The sequence below is a fragment of the Sabethes cyaneus genome, chromosome 3 (genome assembly GCF_943734655.1).
Source record: "Sabethes cyaneus chromosome 3, idSabCyanKW18_F2, whole genome shotgun sequence".
In the NCBI taxonomy this organism is placed as follows: Eukaryota; Metazoa; Arthropoda; class Insecta; order Diptera; family Culicidae; genus Sabethes; species Sabethes cyaneus.
In genome coordinates this window covers 202,253,194-202,270,393 of record NC_071355.1, presented here as the reverse complement: position 1 = coordinate 202,270,393, position 17,200 = coordinate 202,253,194, and the positions used below count along the sequence as shown (strand labels likewise).

At 37.0% G+C, this 17,200-nt stretch overlaps 1 non-coding gene across 1 annotated transcript; it reads right to left on the bottom strand.

Moving 5' to 3' along the window:
- Positions 1 to 14,074: 14,074 nt before the first annotated feature.
- On the bottom strand, positions 14,075 to 14,154 carry Trnal-uag (transfer RNA leucine (anticodon UAG)). The gene has a single exon. It is a non-coding gene; the product is annotated as a tRNA-Leu (tRNA).
- Between the last annotated feature and the right edge of the window lie 3,046 nt (positions 14,155 to 17,200).

Sequence of the window (17,200 nt, the reverse complement as noted above, 5' to 3'; positions counted from 1 at the left end):
GCTACGGTGACGAAAATATGCATTAATAAAGAATAGTAGCGCGACTATTGGTACTACCACAACTATTGGATCTACTACCCTCCATCAGGGTTGCCAGATGCACAGATTATTCTGTGTTTAACAGATATTTGAAAGAAATCGCGTGTACAGAATCTGTATGCATAGAATACAGATTTTCGCCAAATTACACAGATTAAACAGATTTTTGAGCTTTCACATGAGAGTGAAATAGACGGAAATAGTCAGCAAAATGACTCTCTATCTCTTTTACTCTCATTGTTTTGCATTGGACAGATTTTTGCACAGGTATTTTTCCTCGCCGTACAGATTGTCAGATTTTTCCAACAAAAAACACAGAATTATATGTGGCATCCCTACCCTCCATACTCACGTTTCCTCCTGACTAATGACTATAAATTAAAGTTATAACTACGAGTATATGTTGGTATTTGAGCTGAAAACCAATTGCAATTGTCTATTTAATTTAGTATTGTGGAATAAATATGCGAGGAATTATTTAATCAAAGCACCTAAATGTTGTGTTTCTCGTTTGCGCGTGGTAAAGTGCCCCACATGCAGAATAATGTGCCCCATGCGGTAATTTGAGTATTTCTACCAGTAACAGACCAGCTCTTTTGAGTAGAGAGTAAAACTATTTCCTTTGGTTTTCAAAATATCGTATTTTTATATAAAATAAACCTAGTTTCGGCCTTCTAGTGCACTTTTTCTTTTCTGCATAGGGCACAGTTGTAGCTGTGGCATTTTGCACCGCGTAGTTGAATTACCTGAAATTTGGACGTTGGTAATAAAATATTCCCACCACGGTTACTCTACAATACTAATTGAATTAAATAATGGCAATTGACTTCAACTTAGATCTGTATACCTATGTTTATAGCCACATTTGGAAGGCACCACCGCAAGTGGGGCATATTGGCCTGCTTTTACTTATTTGAAAAAAATATTAATTGCTAAAGCAAATCAAGCGTTTCATATCGTCTTTTTTGGCTGAGATGTCTTTTTGAAACTCACTTCACCCAATCGAATCGCAATCGAACAAACGGTTATTTACAGATTTTGACATGAAAATAGCTTATGGAAACGACGCAAAAAGTTACTTCGAATGCTGCACAAAAACAAATTTATTTTTGTTTTGTTTTTACAGCATGTGACAGGCTGGTTTCATCAAATACTATGGTTTTTGGGCGGTTTTGCATTTTAATTTCGCTTGTTTAGGGAAAAAGGAAGGGGGGGGGGGGCACGTTATACACAATTCCCCTATGCCAAGTTTGGTGCAAAACAGTCAAGCTGTTTGCAGATATTCTCGCGTTCCTCGCGTAACCAAATGTGAGTGAGTTATCTCGGCCATTCTCTTATCAGAGTTTCTCTATTAACAACGCAATCGTATTTCGTCAATAAATTTTCGTAGATTGAACGAGCCCTCTGTTTTGCTTTCTACTCTTCTCTTCTTTGTGAAACTCCTGTCATTCTTACCGCATCTCTAGATGACAACTTTGAGTTTTGTTTCGAAAGAGCCACCACTTCCGAATAAGCTTTAGGACCACTCCCGGATCACCTGTTGATGATCAGCTGTTCTCCAAATCGTTTCAGGTCACCAACTCACGAGTGGATAGTTCGGGAAACATTGAAATAAATATTGTAACGACATGTTCATATCTGATGTTTCACATTAAATGTTCAAACGAACAAACAGATGAATTTCGCTGCATGAAATTGGTGGTTAAATTCATTTAATTTTAAATTGTTTGCTTTACTGTTTCCAATTCACTAATTATCCCAATGTGTACTTTTCTGTTCGTTCAAAACATACCCTATGCCATCAAGTATATATCTGAATAATAGTAGGTATTTGGTGACATTGAGCCTGCCTTAATGATAGTATTTTCTTTTCTTTCCAGCACACACGAGTTCACATAAAGTTGGGGTCGAACGGGGTAGCAGACGGGGGAGAAACGGTTGCGACAACGTACAACCTGAGCGAGCGCAAAAATCTGCTATAAAAATTATAAATTTATTAATGTCATTATTACTGAAAATATCGACTGTTCGCGTTCGTCGGCGTCCGCACGCTCAATAAGCATAATTACGTCCTTGTGCGGCATCATGGATGGCTTGAGTATGGGCATTACAACGGTAATAAGCAACCTGCATTGATTGAAATGATTAAAATTTTGTTCTCGAGAAATCAAGCGGATAGCGTGATGAGCGGCATGGTAAATTGCCGTACCAAATTGGTTGGCATAAATTTATTTTTCCTATTTGATTCATTTAGTCGATTTAAACGTGTGTTTTCTATGCTTTTGTACGATACGTACACTTGTTTATTGGATATCAAATTAATAAAAATAATGCAGTATCAATTTAAAAAATGCTAAAACGCTTTCCCAGCGCCATGCCTTTATGAGTTAAAGCATCCACCCGCCTACACTTATCTTGTATCGATCTATAACATGTGCATATATTAGCATCCTATATCATAAGTGCTCGTTTCCCACGATCAACTGCCCCTGCCGGTGCCGTACCGGTTTATTATGTTTCAGCATCGCAACGCTATACTAATGAACCCCACCGAGGCATCTCTTGCCGCAGATGCGGCGCAAAAGCACACACCAGAGCTTTTTGTTCTCTTCTAAAGCGCATACACGTGAAAGCTTCAACGTGGAACTGTGGATATTCTCAGTTAGGAAATCAATAATTTTCGCTGGAATGCGGTTTACTAAATACTGACTGGCGTCGAATACAATTCCAATAAGCTAATTTACATATGCCCGCTTTTGAGCTATAATGATATTTGAAAGATAATTTTAGTGTTTGTAATGAAAAACCTAATTATATTCATAAATTCTTCCGATTCGATCAAGCTAGGATAATAAGAGATTAATTAAATAAAACCTAGTAGTGAATAATAGTCCTAATAATTGGCAATCGAAAGGAAGGTTACAGATCCAATTATTATCGACCATTTTGTGGAATCCGAGTGCTACATTTGAAGTCAAGCATGCTAATTAAGATCAAAACTTATTTAGTTTCCTTCCGTAATGATTGCTGATGCTGCACTGTTCTCTAGCGAAAAAAATCATAATTTTGAAAGTATAACTGTTAAGGAGTGTTTAGTATTGACATTTGACACGCAACAACTAGTTGGGAAAAATTTCAAGTACCTAACTCGAAAGGAACTCATTAAAGCATGAAATATATTGTGCACTGTAATTTTAAGATAGAAAATCTTAAAGCATTAATCAAGTATAGAATTAATCAAATAAAACTATGTGTCAAAATCATCTCCTCCTGTCATTCTTACCAAAAATTAAATCTAACCGTTAATTTTCTCACGCTTTAAACGAGCCCTGCCAAGATCCCCGGCGGGAATCGATTTTTCGTAAGCGAAACAAAAAAAAATCCACCCGTCGAAAGCATCGTTTATCATTCTGTTGCAGCAGAGCTCGGCACACGCGACTGCTGCTCCGGTGCCGACCGGTAAAGCGGGGGTGGTAGCTGCTACTACTACATGACGTCATACAGGACTGAAATGGAGCATCACGCGAACGAACATTGCATCTCTTTCGGTTGCATTGATCGGCATTGCCGTTTTTGTGTTCGACACGACGAAACCAGGTGCCGGTTACATAACCGCTACGGTCGTAAAAACCCCCGGTAACAGCCGCGTAATTTATTTGATCCTGAGAAATAATCGTCTGCTCACCTACACGGCACCGCACCACTACACTGCGCCGACCCGTACGGTGTACCCATAGATACTTTTTCTTCGAAGCAACAGGCTTGAAGAGCTTTCCTCCGACAGTCGCCCACACCGTTTTACGGTGGGTGGTTTACACACAAAACGAAGCAATGTCCGTCCGACAAGAAAAAAGTAAAATAAAAAGAATTTCTTTCGAATCGTAAGAGCAAACAGAAAATTGTAAGAAAAATTCACGCTAAGAGTAGTTAAATCATTTCCAGGAAATTATTCTGTTTAGATTTTATTATAATTTGCTGCAACTTAAAACACGTTTTTCTTTGCGAACCGCTCTGCGGTCGGGCGATGCCTACATAACGACAGCTGCCAGGGAAACCGCTTTCCTAACATAACAACAACCCTTGCCTTAAGCCTGAAGGGTTTTACATAGTAGCAGCAGAAGCTACTTCAATTATCCTTTCTCCTGCAATATTTCACTTCATTATCGTGTTTGCTCGTACGAACGGTGTGGTTCGGTCGTTGTGCGTTCATGCATGGTAGTTGCAAAGTAAATAAAAGAAGCTTTATTGGCAGCAATCAATGACGTAAATACTGAGCGAGTAGGTAGGGTACAGGTGTTTAATGGATTGGCTTTACGATTCTGCATACGGAAATAAATCCAACACAGCCGTGGATTACGAAGAATTCTTTTTTTATTTGTTTTCTGTTGACGGTGTTACAATTTGCCCCCGGGATGTGTTTCGAAATAGCACCGTTTGTTTGAACGTCGATTCAGAATGAGCTTGATTTTTTAGTATGATTTGAAATACCATTTGACGTTGATTAGCATCACACTATTTTTAACAGTTTAACCTGCATCGCTCTTCTGTCTGGAAAAAAATGAGTTTAGAAATTTCAATTAAATTTTAATTCACATTACTTATTACTTCACAAAGGGAACTGAAGTAAAACTGGCTGATTGAAACTGAGAAATTGTGTCTTTTTCACCAGTTTGACTTCGAGGAACAATGCTGGCCTAACAAGCCAATCGTCGTAGGTTCAAATCACGGCTGTACGGTGCTAAAGTCAGTAGTATCATTGCACCAGCTCCGTAATTGTTCTGCACCCCAACAGTCTCCTGCAGTCGGTCGGAAAAGAAGGATTAATGGAAAGGACTACTACTAGTAGTAGCAATCGGAATACGGGTACCTATGAATAAAGCATTCTTTCTGCATTTCTTAATAAAACTTTTGAGCAAAGGATACCTTTGATGTTTGAGATCTAAAATTCGCAAAGATTCCGAAACTTGTTTGAAAAATTTTGTAACCTCAAAAATTCGCGTAAAAACTGTTTGGGGTACTCTTTTAAGTTTTTATAAAAAAAACCGAATTAATCCACGAAGGAGATCGTAGCAACCCGCGGACGCGAACGGGCGTGAAAAATTTTCACGTCTGAATTTTTCTAGTTTTATTTCAGAAAAAATAGTATTTAAGTCTTAAAATGTGTCATTTTGTGCTGAGTGGATGTTGAAGACAGGAATTATTCAGATACAGAGTGAAAATTAGATGCGTGAAGAAAGGCTTTATGGAGCAACGGTACCACAGCGGGGTGATTCCGAAGAGTCCTAAATTGACAGAGTTGTACAACTCACTAGAACTAAATTGGCAATTGATGTTAAGAACCGTGATCGAGTTACAAGAATATTTTTGCTGTCATTCCATCAATTTAAAAAAAAATTGAATGGTCAAACTGCAAACAAAAATCACAATTCATCTAAATTATTATGGAAGTGGAAGATTATCTGGTGAAAAAAAACTCAAGCGAACACCATCAGGATAACCATTTCAAACAAAATGCTATATAGGAGATCCGACAAAGGCAAATTGTGGTGAGATCGTTCTAAATATTAATTGCTTACGAAGTTTCTGAGTGTATTGATAATTGCATATGCAAATCCCGGCATCGTTCAATTGCACAGTGCATAGTTTCTTCATGTGGCCGAAAAAAGCGCAAAACTGACGTTGGAAATTCGGACACTGCCACTAGATATATTTTATATACATATTTATATATGTGTATTTATATATTATAACTGATGTATAAACCGCACCCCATACATTATATTTTTTCCTAATGGAACCTCATAAGTATTGTAGTAATTTCAGTTATGAAAAATTTGTTAACTAACACAATTTTTCAAAAATCATATTTGCACTTATATAATTTTGGTAGATTTTAATCTATTTTCAGAGAGCGAAATGAGGCGCTATAACCTTGGCCTATTGTAGCTTGGCTTGTGGTTAATGCCATAAGTTCATCCCTGAGGGTCCGAAGTAGCAATTAAGAGCGACCAAAGGCGCTATAACCTATGTTTTTACCAAGGGCAAGTAAGTAAATGTACTTGCCCCATCCCCGAGGGTCCGGAGTATTAATTAACCTTTACTAGCCAAATACTCCCAACGAAAATCAAAACTTAATCAACTTAATTATTAATCAGAAGCGGTTGGTACGAGACGTCCCCGTTTCTTCTACCCCTGTAGATTCAGAAATGCATCTATGTATGAATAACTTATTCACACAAGATTCATTTCAATGAATCGTCTCTGCGTCAATACTTCACAGTTGGCCTGGCCGATTTAACATTTGCAAGATACCTCGGATGTTTCGCAAATGTCAATACTGACAAGAAAATAATTTGAAATATTTCTATGATTAGAAATAATTAAAATTATTTCCAGGAATCCTTTATTGTGGCTGTGATGGTATTAATAAGAATAAGAATAAGAATAAAAAACCCGAATCAATCCACCTAGCGGTGTGACCTAGCCTTTCTACTGCAACAATAATTATTTTTTATTTTCTCAGGAACATCTATAATTAAGTTGACTCTATTTTTAAACATCAGTTCCTTAGTCCTCAAAATCCTTATCTAATAGTGAAATTCACAAGAACGTACTGCGTGCAATAATTATATTTTCTTTCCTAGAGTGTGAAATATCTGTAAGCGTCATTTAATTTACTTTATCGACACCTTCTTTTTTATATTTAAGTGATTTAAACATGTATGTAAACATTGTAAACACAAAAGATATCCCGGAGAATGGCCTACTAGATGGCCTTAACTTTTGGGGTTTTAGAGGCAGATAAGAAGCTTGTTTTGATTTAACTATATGAAAAATGTGTTCATTTAAAATTTGAAATGTTCATATGAAAACTGTGTGTACAGATATCTTCACCACAGCTTTCTGCCCATGCGCTCAATAATTATCATCCATCAAAAACAAGAAAACTGCATAATTCCAAAAATAATTATTGCGCAAATTTCACGTTTGGAAAAATAGGATATCTAGGACAAAAAAATCGACCTTAAGTTTTTTCTATAAGTGATTTAAATGCTTGACTTCAATTATGTAATATATCTTAGATCAGCGGTTCCCAAATGGGGGGTTTCGAACCCCCAGGGGTTCGCCAAAACTTTAGTTCGCTGCAGAATAGTATAGGGAAATCCGTCAGGGGGTACGCGAACCGAAAAAAGGTTGGGAACCGCTTTCTTAGATGAAAACATAACTGGGTAAAGCATTAGATATAAAAAACGAAACAGAGAAATTGGGCTTTTCCTTAGCTGGCACTTCTTCAGATAATTAGTTAGTATGTATTTTCATGAACTCGATCTCATCGTTTTTGCGTTGTTGCCTGTTAGAGGGTTAAGGAAACGAGAGGAGATAAAAGAAATAGTGCAACAGAAGCGCCATTAGCATGGTTGAGGTTGGGAAACATGATCGTTTTTCAGCGCTTGCCTTTTTCGATAGTCGGTCCCACATGCGCAAAATTTGTTTGAAATACATATAAATTTATTTAGGAAAATCAACTCATTAACATATTCAACCCTATACAGTACTATTCCTATATGCTTAAATCAACTACCTTTCTTTGCTTCTGCTTGTCTAAATTGCAAATATAGGGACACATATAAGCATACATACATACATACATACATACATACATACATACATACATACATACATACATACATACATACATACATACATACATACATACATACATACATACATACATACATACATACATACATACATACATACATACATACATACATACATACATACATACATACATACATACATACATACATACATACATACATACATACATACATACATACATACATACATACATACATACATACATACATACATACATACATACATACATACACACACCGATTACAGTCGACCCTTGATATTTTGGTTTTACACGTTTTGAACAGTTTAATATAAGGTACTTAAATCATTAGGTTTGAATAACTTTTGAATAAATCGTCCGATTTTCAACAACTCGGTTTCATTTGATAGATTTCAAGAGTAGTTTTCCAATAATAATAAATTGTAGAATCTTTCTTATTGAATTAATGTTTATATGTAACAAAAATATGTTTTGCATACTTTTTTTCACATTTCTTTATGTAACTTTAAAACCACAGCTCCATTCGTCATGAAATTTATAAGTAGAGGTTTTGAAAGGCTACCCTTTCGTTTGTAATCAATTTTGTTCAAATCGGTTGAGGGATCTAAGAGATAATGAAGTCTCACATTTTTCGTATTTTTATACATAACTTTTGAACTAAAAGTCCGATCAGTATGAAATTCAATAGCAAACGATGGGACAACTAGACCTTTCATTTGACACTAAGATCATCAAATTCGGTTCAGCCATCTCTGAGAAAAGTGAGTGAGAAAAAAAGCGTTCCACACACACACACACACACACACACACACACACACACACACACACACACACACACACACACACACACACACACACACACACACACACACACACACACACACACACACACACACACACACACACACACACACACACACACACACACAAGCAACGACTGGCTTATGTGTCCAGGATTTGAGTAGCCAATAACCTTCGGGAGAAATTCAGTTGGGTCGGGCTCGATCCAATGCAGTCAAAAGACTGGTTGATTGCAATAACATTGAAAATAGTCATTTTTGATGTTTTCGTGATGTGATTTAATTTTTATAGTTTTTCTGAAAAGCCAACATTATTTACAAAACACCAAAAAAATTAGAATAGTATAATGGTTTGTAATTTTGTAATATTTGTAATATATTTTTTATCTATGACTTCTAATAAATAATAATAAGATAAGAAATAAAATTTCGATGATTCTGTGGAGACTCATGGCCTATTGTCTCAAATGCGAAGAAAATGATATACAGTAATGTTCCAATTTTGTCAACTCCCAGTTTTGTTTGCCCCCAATTTTGTCAGTTTTTCATTCCAAATTTGCAGTCTACAAATGTTGGATAACTTTTATGCCTTTAAACATATGTTTTCCTAATAAGATAATTTCTGATTTCTTTTCAGTAGAACTATACCATGCGCCTTCATTGCAAATCGTATCGTATATCTTTGCATAGAAAATAATAATGTATATATTATACGCAAGAATAGATTCGGTTTTCACTTTTTAAACTTTAAATAAAAATGCTTAAGCCCAAGTTTTTTTTGCTCGATTAAAAAATTCACTTTGTTTTTTTTTTCAACAGTGAAATTTCCGAAAATCGGCCAAAAAAATTTTCTTTCGTTTTTATCTTTTTTCGTAGATTTTTGCATGGAAAATAATAACATATATATTAAAAGCAAGAATAGATTTGGTTTTCGCATTTAAACTTTAAGTAAAAATGCCTAAAATCCATATTTTTTCGTGCTCGACTAAAAAATTCTCTTTGTTGTTTTTTGATCCCCCCCGTGGCTCAACACCGGTGGAACAAAGACTTTTTAAAATGTTTGTAATGGCCTTATTTAAACAGCTTTTATAGTTAATCTCCTGGAACTCTTAAAAAATAAGGCGACTTGCGGTGGGTACGCCATCATTGGAATGAATCACCGAAAATGGAAAAACCAAAAAGCAATCGGTGATAAAATATATTATCTATAGATTGATCGAAGGATTTGGAAATATAATCATTTTTGACGAAATGGCGGCTTGTTAAACATAAAAAATCGATTTTGGGGTAAATTTTGCTCTTAAATTGTCCATAAAATAAGAAACATCAATCGGTGAGGAAAAATCTTCGATTAATCTGTACAATATATCCTTAGAACACTTGTGTCAAAGTTTGGAGTGATTCAATTCACCGTTTTCGAGAAATCTTGCTCACCGACTTTTAAAATACCGTTTTGAGAAACGCGCGTTCAAAGTTTCTCGTTCCTTCTGCAATCGCTCTGACACACCGTTATTTGTAACGTTTAACTTCATTAATATTTTCGGAGTGCATACTTAGATATATGCACACTACGAAAATAGTATATCATATTGGTCATTCCACGGGAAATTTACAGTCAAATTTTTTTTTCTCTTCGGAATATTTTTTACGTTCTTAGTTGAAAAAAAATCGACACGTATTTTTTATTTCGATGTTTCTGTTGGAATTTGCAAGATATGATTTTTTAAAGTATTGTAATCCGAAAAAATCACTTTTTTTAAGTACTGGTAAACTTAGTTTGTAATATCAAAAAATAACTTTTTACCAGATGTGTTCACTATTCCACAAGCTTTCAAAATTGGTATACCTAACCTCCTCTCGATTGTTTTTCAATAGTTAAATAGTGCATTTTTATAAACGATTGCAATTTTTTCAAAGCTGAAACTTTTTTTTTCAATTTTTTTATTTTAAAATATGTGTTGATCTTTCTGGAAGAAGCATGCAAAATTTGGAAATGGCGAAATGGAAACTCTGGAAGTTATATAAGTTTTTATATCTCAGCGCGTTCGATGTTCTCACCCACGGGCAGCTTCATAACGAGGCCGCCTTTGATGCTATTAAGTGTCGTTGAAGCGCGCGCGTTCGTCCGCTCGTTTGCATTAACGTGCGCGCTTTGATATAAAAAATCATAGCTTCTAGAGTTTTCATTTCTCCATTTCCAAATTTTGCATGCTTTTTCGAGAAAGATCAACAAATATTTTAAAATAAAAAAAAATCTAGAGAAAAACAAGTTTCAAGCTGCACAATTGCATTTGTTATAAAAATGCACCATTTAACTATTGAAAAACAATCGAGAGGAGGTATGGTATACCAATTTTGAAAGCTTGTGGAATAGTGATCACATCTGGTGAAAAGTTATTTTTTGATATTACAAACTATGTTTACAATCAGTACTTAAAAAATAGTGATTTTTTCGGATTACAATACTTTAAAAAATCATATCTTGCGAACTCCAACAGTAACATCGAAATACAAAAATACGAGTCGATTTTTTTTCAACAAAGAACGTAAAAAAATATTCCGAAGAGAAAATAAAAATTTGACTGTAAATTTCCCGTGGAATGACCCATATATATCTACTATATATCTACTGGCCGAATCACGAATGACCGAATCACAAAAGGCTGAAACACGAATGACCGAACACTTGGCGCAAACTTGGCGTACATGTTTCTTGACATAAGTGAATCAGCACAGGGGGTTGATGGCTTATTTTTAACACAAAATTTGATATAAGTGTAGAAGTAAAGTAGACAGCCAGTTTCTTTTTTCATCAAAAGTTGCGTCTTATTCAGCCTCAAAAGTCATCTGAAAAAGTGTTTTGCGAGAAATGCAAAATAAAAACGGTATGGAGTAAAATCGGAAAATAGCAGAGTCACCTTAACTTGATTCAGGAAAAGCGCCGCTAGAGGGATTCCGTCTTCTGCAATATTACTCAAAAAACTTCAAGCAATAAAATTGCTGAATTGCTGTTTCATTTTGAAGATAATTTCTGGACCTAGGTTAATTTAAGGGTCACCCTAAAATAGCTTATGATAAAAAACCGCATTGTACATCAAGATTTTGTTGCTAACACGTGAATAGTCTAAAATCAACGACTGCCGAGTAAACTATTTATACCACCTAATTTGGCTTTCTGGACCATAGTGCAGTGGAAGCTTTCCCATCACCGACGCGGCGCTCTGGAACCGCGGGATGTTTATGTGGGACGGGGGGATGCTGGCCAACGTCGGCGTCCACAGCCGATCATTTTGGCTATTGTGCGGCTGTTGCAAGATGAAGAGTTTCTCATCAGAAAACATCAGTTTTGCCTTGTCTAGCCTTTTCTTTGTTGTAGCCTCCATTACCCCGTGAACCTTGCGTTTCTTGTTTGCGTTTCTTCGCCATGATGGTGTGCTCCCCGCTGAAACCACTTCCATTTAGGTGCATACATTTTCCTAGATTAACTGACTAGTAGGGATTATCCCTTAGTTAAGTCCGAACGAGCGACAGACAGCGAGTCAGGACAGCATGTACCCAACGCAGTTTGAAGGCTGTGAATATTTTCGGCCGAATACGACGTTCGGCCATTAAATATATTATGCCATTTGTAATTTCAGCCATTTGTGTTTCGGCACTTCGTGATTCGGCCATTTGTAGGTAATCCGATCCTGAGGAGTAAAACGTTCCAGAAGGAGGACAGAAATCGTGAAGAATTAGAACATCTTTTCCGACATGTGTAGCGACAAGGGAGGAAGATCACAAGCGAGCGCGAGGTGGCGATATAACAGTATAAGACGAAACGGAAGTTAACCTTGGAATGCCTACAACGTAAAATTCTTGTCAGAACCAACGAATTGTACATAAAGATGTTCATAGTATTTCTTGTCCAGCGTCGTTCATTTAACTGTAAGTCAATTTTGGCCAAAAAAGATCTCTTCGTTTTACGTTGCCGATATTTGCAAAGAATTCTAATCAAGAGTTCCTGAGAGGCCCTAATTGCCAAGTCCAGCAACCATGCAATACTTTATCGGACCGGAGAAGAATAACAACAGACATCAGAAATATGTGCGAGCTTCAGAGTGCAACGCTCTTGAGCAGTTGTAGGGATCATTTCTTTGTACAATTCAGCCTGTAGTATTATTCAATGTGAATGTAAATGTGAGACTTTTACTTTTACGGGGAGGATTCCTCGTTAATAATAATCGAGGCCCATCCGGTGTATTTAACCGGAATAAAAAGCAAAAGCATCCGAAACCATTGGAACTAAGGCGAACATCGGAGGAAAAGACGAAAAAGAATTATTCGAATCGACGAACTTCGAAATTGCCGAAGCAGAAACCGCTACAACGTTATGAGTTAGAAAACGCTCATACTGTAAAGGAACTTATCTTACCGAAGTGATCGGGAAATCTTTTCTTAGAGTTTACACATTTTTGAAACCTTTATATTTCATCCTATTCTAAAGCCGTGCCAAAGCTACTGCTCAGACTGGATAATTTGAGCCATGCACACTTGTGCTGGCCAACCAGGAAAAGCCAAAAAAGCAAAGTCTTGGCTTAGCGATACACTTGACTTTCTGTTCTCAGATTCGACAGATTTCGCAATCAACTGTTGTAGGTTCAGAACAATTGCGGGAATTTGATTACACTCGAATTACGCAGTCTACATAAAAAAAACTGCGTAGGATTTTTCTACCGATTCATATAGATTTTCGTCTGCTCAATTCAGAAAATAACAATAGAAAAAGCCCATCAGGTCACGTTTTCTTGCAAAAATCATTTTTCTGGATTTGGGCTGCAATATCATGTATATTATGGACAAAATCAGAGGCCATTTTCAAATTTATTATTTTAATGTGCATAGAATTTCACATAAAGTTGTATAAAATTCTGTAATAAAAATCTAGTCCAGTGATTTTCTTTCTGTGTTTAGTGATAAATTTATGAAAATAATTCAATAAATCTTTGTTCAGGTTTATATTTATCGATTTTCAATACTGATTTTTTCATCGAACTTGTAATTTTTATATGATTTTGAGACCATTACCTGAATGGCTACGATGCGCTTTTGTTTGCTATTTGATGAACATAAATGACCAGGTAGATAATGACCAAGATAATACTGTACTACTGTTTCTGCATCTGCATCTAAAACAATGCAGTTTTGAAAATAAATCTTCGGTTTGAAGCAGAGCATCTTCATGGTGCAAGCAGAAGACACCTCTTTGTTAGATACTTTTATAATGATTGAACAACACCTTTTGCGTAACTCAATCTAGCTTATCTCGCAATGTTCGGTCCACTTCGCTTGAGGGTAGTTAAAGCATACAAACAGACAAAGCTATGAAAGATAAAAATTTGCTTTTTCCAATACACGAAACTGAAATCATTGTTAGGGCAGAAAATGGAACTTGAATCGACCTGGTGTTATACGCTAAATTGTAAATCAGTCAATAGATAGTTGGGTACACACAAAGGGTTTTCAAACTATATTTGTACCTATTTGTTGTGCTTTCCTTTTCTTAGCTGAAAAAAGTCAAAAAATTAATTAACTATACGCTAAAAAATAACGCTGACAGCGGTGGGATTCGAACCCACGCCATTTCTGACTGGTGCCTAAAACCAGCGCCTTAGACCGCTCGGCCACGCTGCCTCTGTGATGATCCGCGCTTCCGCAGCCGGTGAGAATAAATTCCTCGCGACGACGATGCAGTGCACTGTTAATAGACGCGAGACCGTCGCGTCGCATCCGTCAGTTGCTAGCGTACCGTATCGCCACCAACTGAAGCCCCGCGTCACGCTGCCAGCACGCACTGCAGCGACCGGCTGGCCGGCCGCCCGTGCGTCGCCCGTTCGCTGTCGACTGAGAATGATAATAAATAAATAACAGCTCGACAATGATCGAGCGAGCGGAGCACAGTAGCTGCAATGTCGTAAACAAATCTTCGTTCAGCGTGGTTAGTTTTCGTTATTTTTTGTTTATGAAAATGAATCTTGTTGAGGTGCAAACGATTTTATATACCTACTAAAAGACATCGAACCATAAAAAATGCATCAGCGTCCATATTGACACAGGTTTCAACGCAGTTTCTAATGGTGATGATTGGTTTGATGCGTTGCATTTTGTATATGAAATTCTGGGTCAATTCGGTAAAGTCGATGGGGATTGTGCAGAACATTATAGATTCTACTGCAATCGACACTTAAAAACTACCTGAAAACCCCCCAGTTAACTCCACAGAACATTTCCGTAGTACAACTAATGCAGAACGAATACCACTCAGAACTAATGCGGAGCGGGGAATACCACTCAGACGGAACTACCGTTAGTAAGCACAACTTAAGGGTCACATCATCAATGACCTATCCCCAGTAGTATGTTGACAAATCGGCTAATAGCAATACAGTTAATACTAATCGAAAGAGAAAAAAACAAACGTAGGTAGAGCACAACCATAATGAATGATCTGATTTGTCATCGATTGCAATGACAAATGTGAGTGTGAGTGTCCTTCATCAAGTAAACCGCAGATGACGCATCGTTTAGCTACTACGCGATGTCATGGAGTGGATAGAGCTAAACGCAATTATTATAGTCTTTATTTCTTTATTTTCACGTTCCGTTACCTACATCCAATCAAATGAGCACATTAAATCTTACAGAGTTTTTCCTGCTGTCAGAGATCCTGTGAGCTTATTTAGTTAAACGGAGGCTGTCCTAATAATAAATACATATAGTAAAATTTTATTTACGTTGTAATCTATGTACTAAAGCCTGATTTTTGAGGAATTAACCTTCACTTTAAACCTTCAAGACATGTTCAGAATTGTAAAATAATTTATCCCAACTTAAGAGCTACTGTATTCTGTTATATAGAAAACCTCCCGTTTAGTGGAAATAAAACTTATACATACTTTGAACTGGAGAAACCCGAAAATCGCGCCTCCATGCATTCAAAAGAAAAGAGGGCGCATGGTTCTTTTTCGGTACGCAATATTTTCCCTCGTGAGTCGTGAGAAGCCCTACCATGCTATTTTAAAGGGCTAAAACCCTACTTAATTCACCTGACGGTGAAAGGAACCTTTGTTAAACCAACTTGCTTGTTATTTGAGATAGAAGTCGACACGTCTTTGCAACACATTTCAACTGTTGGTTAACGCTTTGTTAGTAGGTACATATCATAGATTCATATCACTTCTACTAACAGATCATAAAAAATAGATTATAAAAATCGGTTAAGTCGTTAAAATGTCATGAATTTGAAATAAAGATCGGCAAAATGATAATTTTTGAAGCCTAACTAACCTAACTCAAAAAGAGGCACCCTAAACGCCAAATAAAAATATGCGGGTTAAAGATTTTCCGAAAATGAAAAATGTTTAAAAACATATTACTTCCTTCATTGCCCCAAATTTGACTCAGTCAGTAAACAGTAGCCAAGAACAGAAATTTAGATGAACACTCTTGGAGAAAAAATGCAAATAAAAATCTTTTCTTCTAATAGCCTTTAAATTGAATTCGTTTACATCTACAATTTTCCTATTTACTAAATGTTTTGCTTCTTTTGTCCTTGGGGTTTTTGGGCACCGATTGATAAGTCGATCGCCTCAAGTAAACAGAAATAGTTCCACACGAAATAAGAATATGACAAAATTCGAAACGGTTGGTGAACGACTCGTAATGCATAACATCGGTACCTCGCGTACCTACAGATATACAATAGATTTCACAATGGCCTCTTGTCCAGCAATCCATATCCTTACATCCTCGTGGTACCGGACGGAATAAAGAGTACCCCACATCAAATTACATCACCCATGAAATCGAATATAACCCATGAGTAAGCTTTTAGCAAACTCGGATCCAGTGATTCATCGATGTTCACTAATAAATCCGGAGTTCCTCAAGGTAGCAACATGGGACCTTTGCTTTTATTGTTGTTCTTTAACAACGTCACTTTATTGCTTGGTGTTGGCTGCAAACTAATGTACGCTGACGACCGGCTAGAAAATCTTAGTGCCCTCGTGCTGCTTCAACAGAGGAAGCAAACGCTTCTGTGGGCACTCCTTGAGGTAGATCTGCCCGTTTACAGTCCCAGTAGTCACGAACGGCGCACTCCGTTTGCCACACGAGCAAATCGCTTGTCAGATCATGTATGCCTATTTCTTGGTAAATTTTGAAAGTTTCTGCTACCTTACTTCCTCCGAAACATCAAAGCTGTGCTGGGTGGTGAAGAACAGTAGCATCGGAAGCTGCCGAAAGTCCGCCTTGACGTGAGTCTCATCATCTAGGATGAGATAATGAGGCTTCGGCAGCATCTGGGTGTACAGTTTTCGGGCCCGTAACTTTCCTACCGTAATTTACCGTTTGTCACGATTTGGAGCCTTCTGCGCTTTGTACGGACTCCCGGTCCTTGGCTCTCTGAACGAAAGATTTGGACAGATTCAGCTTTTTGGTCACATCCCTGATCGAATCATTGGGATTTCGCTTAAACGCTTTCACGACGCGCATTTCTCCTTCTGTTCGATGCTCAGAGTTCTGTAGTAACGTCTGATCACACGACTCACCGTTGTTTACTGCATGATTCCGTATTGTTTTCCAATGTCCTGATGAGAGAGTTGAGAATTTTCCTGGTGTTTGCACAAAATCAATTCGCGACTTTCCTTTTCGTTTGACGCCATGGTTTCCAATTTTCGAA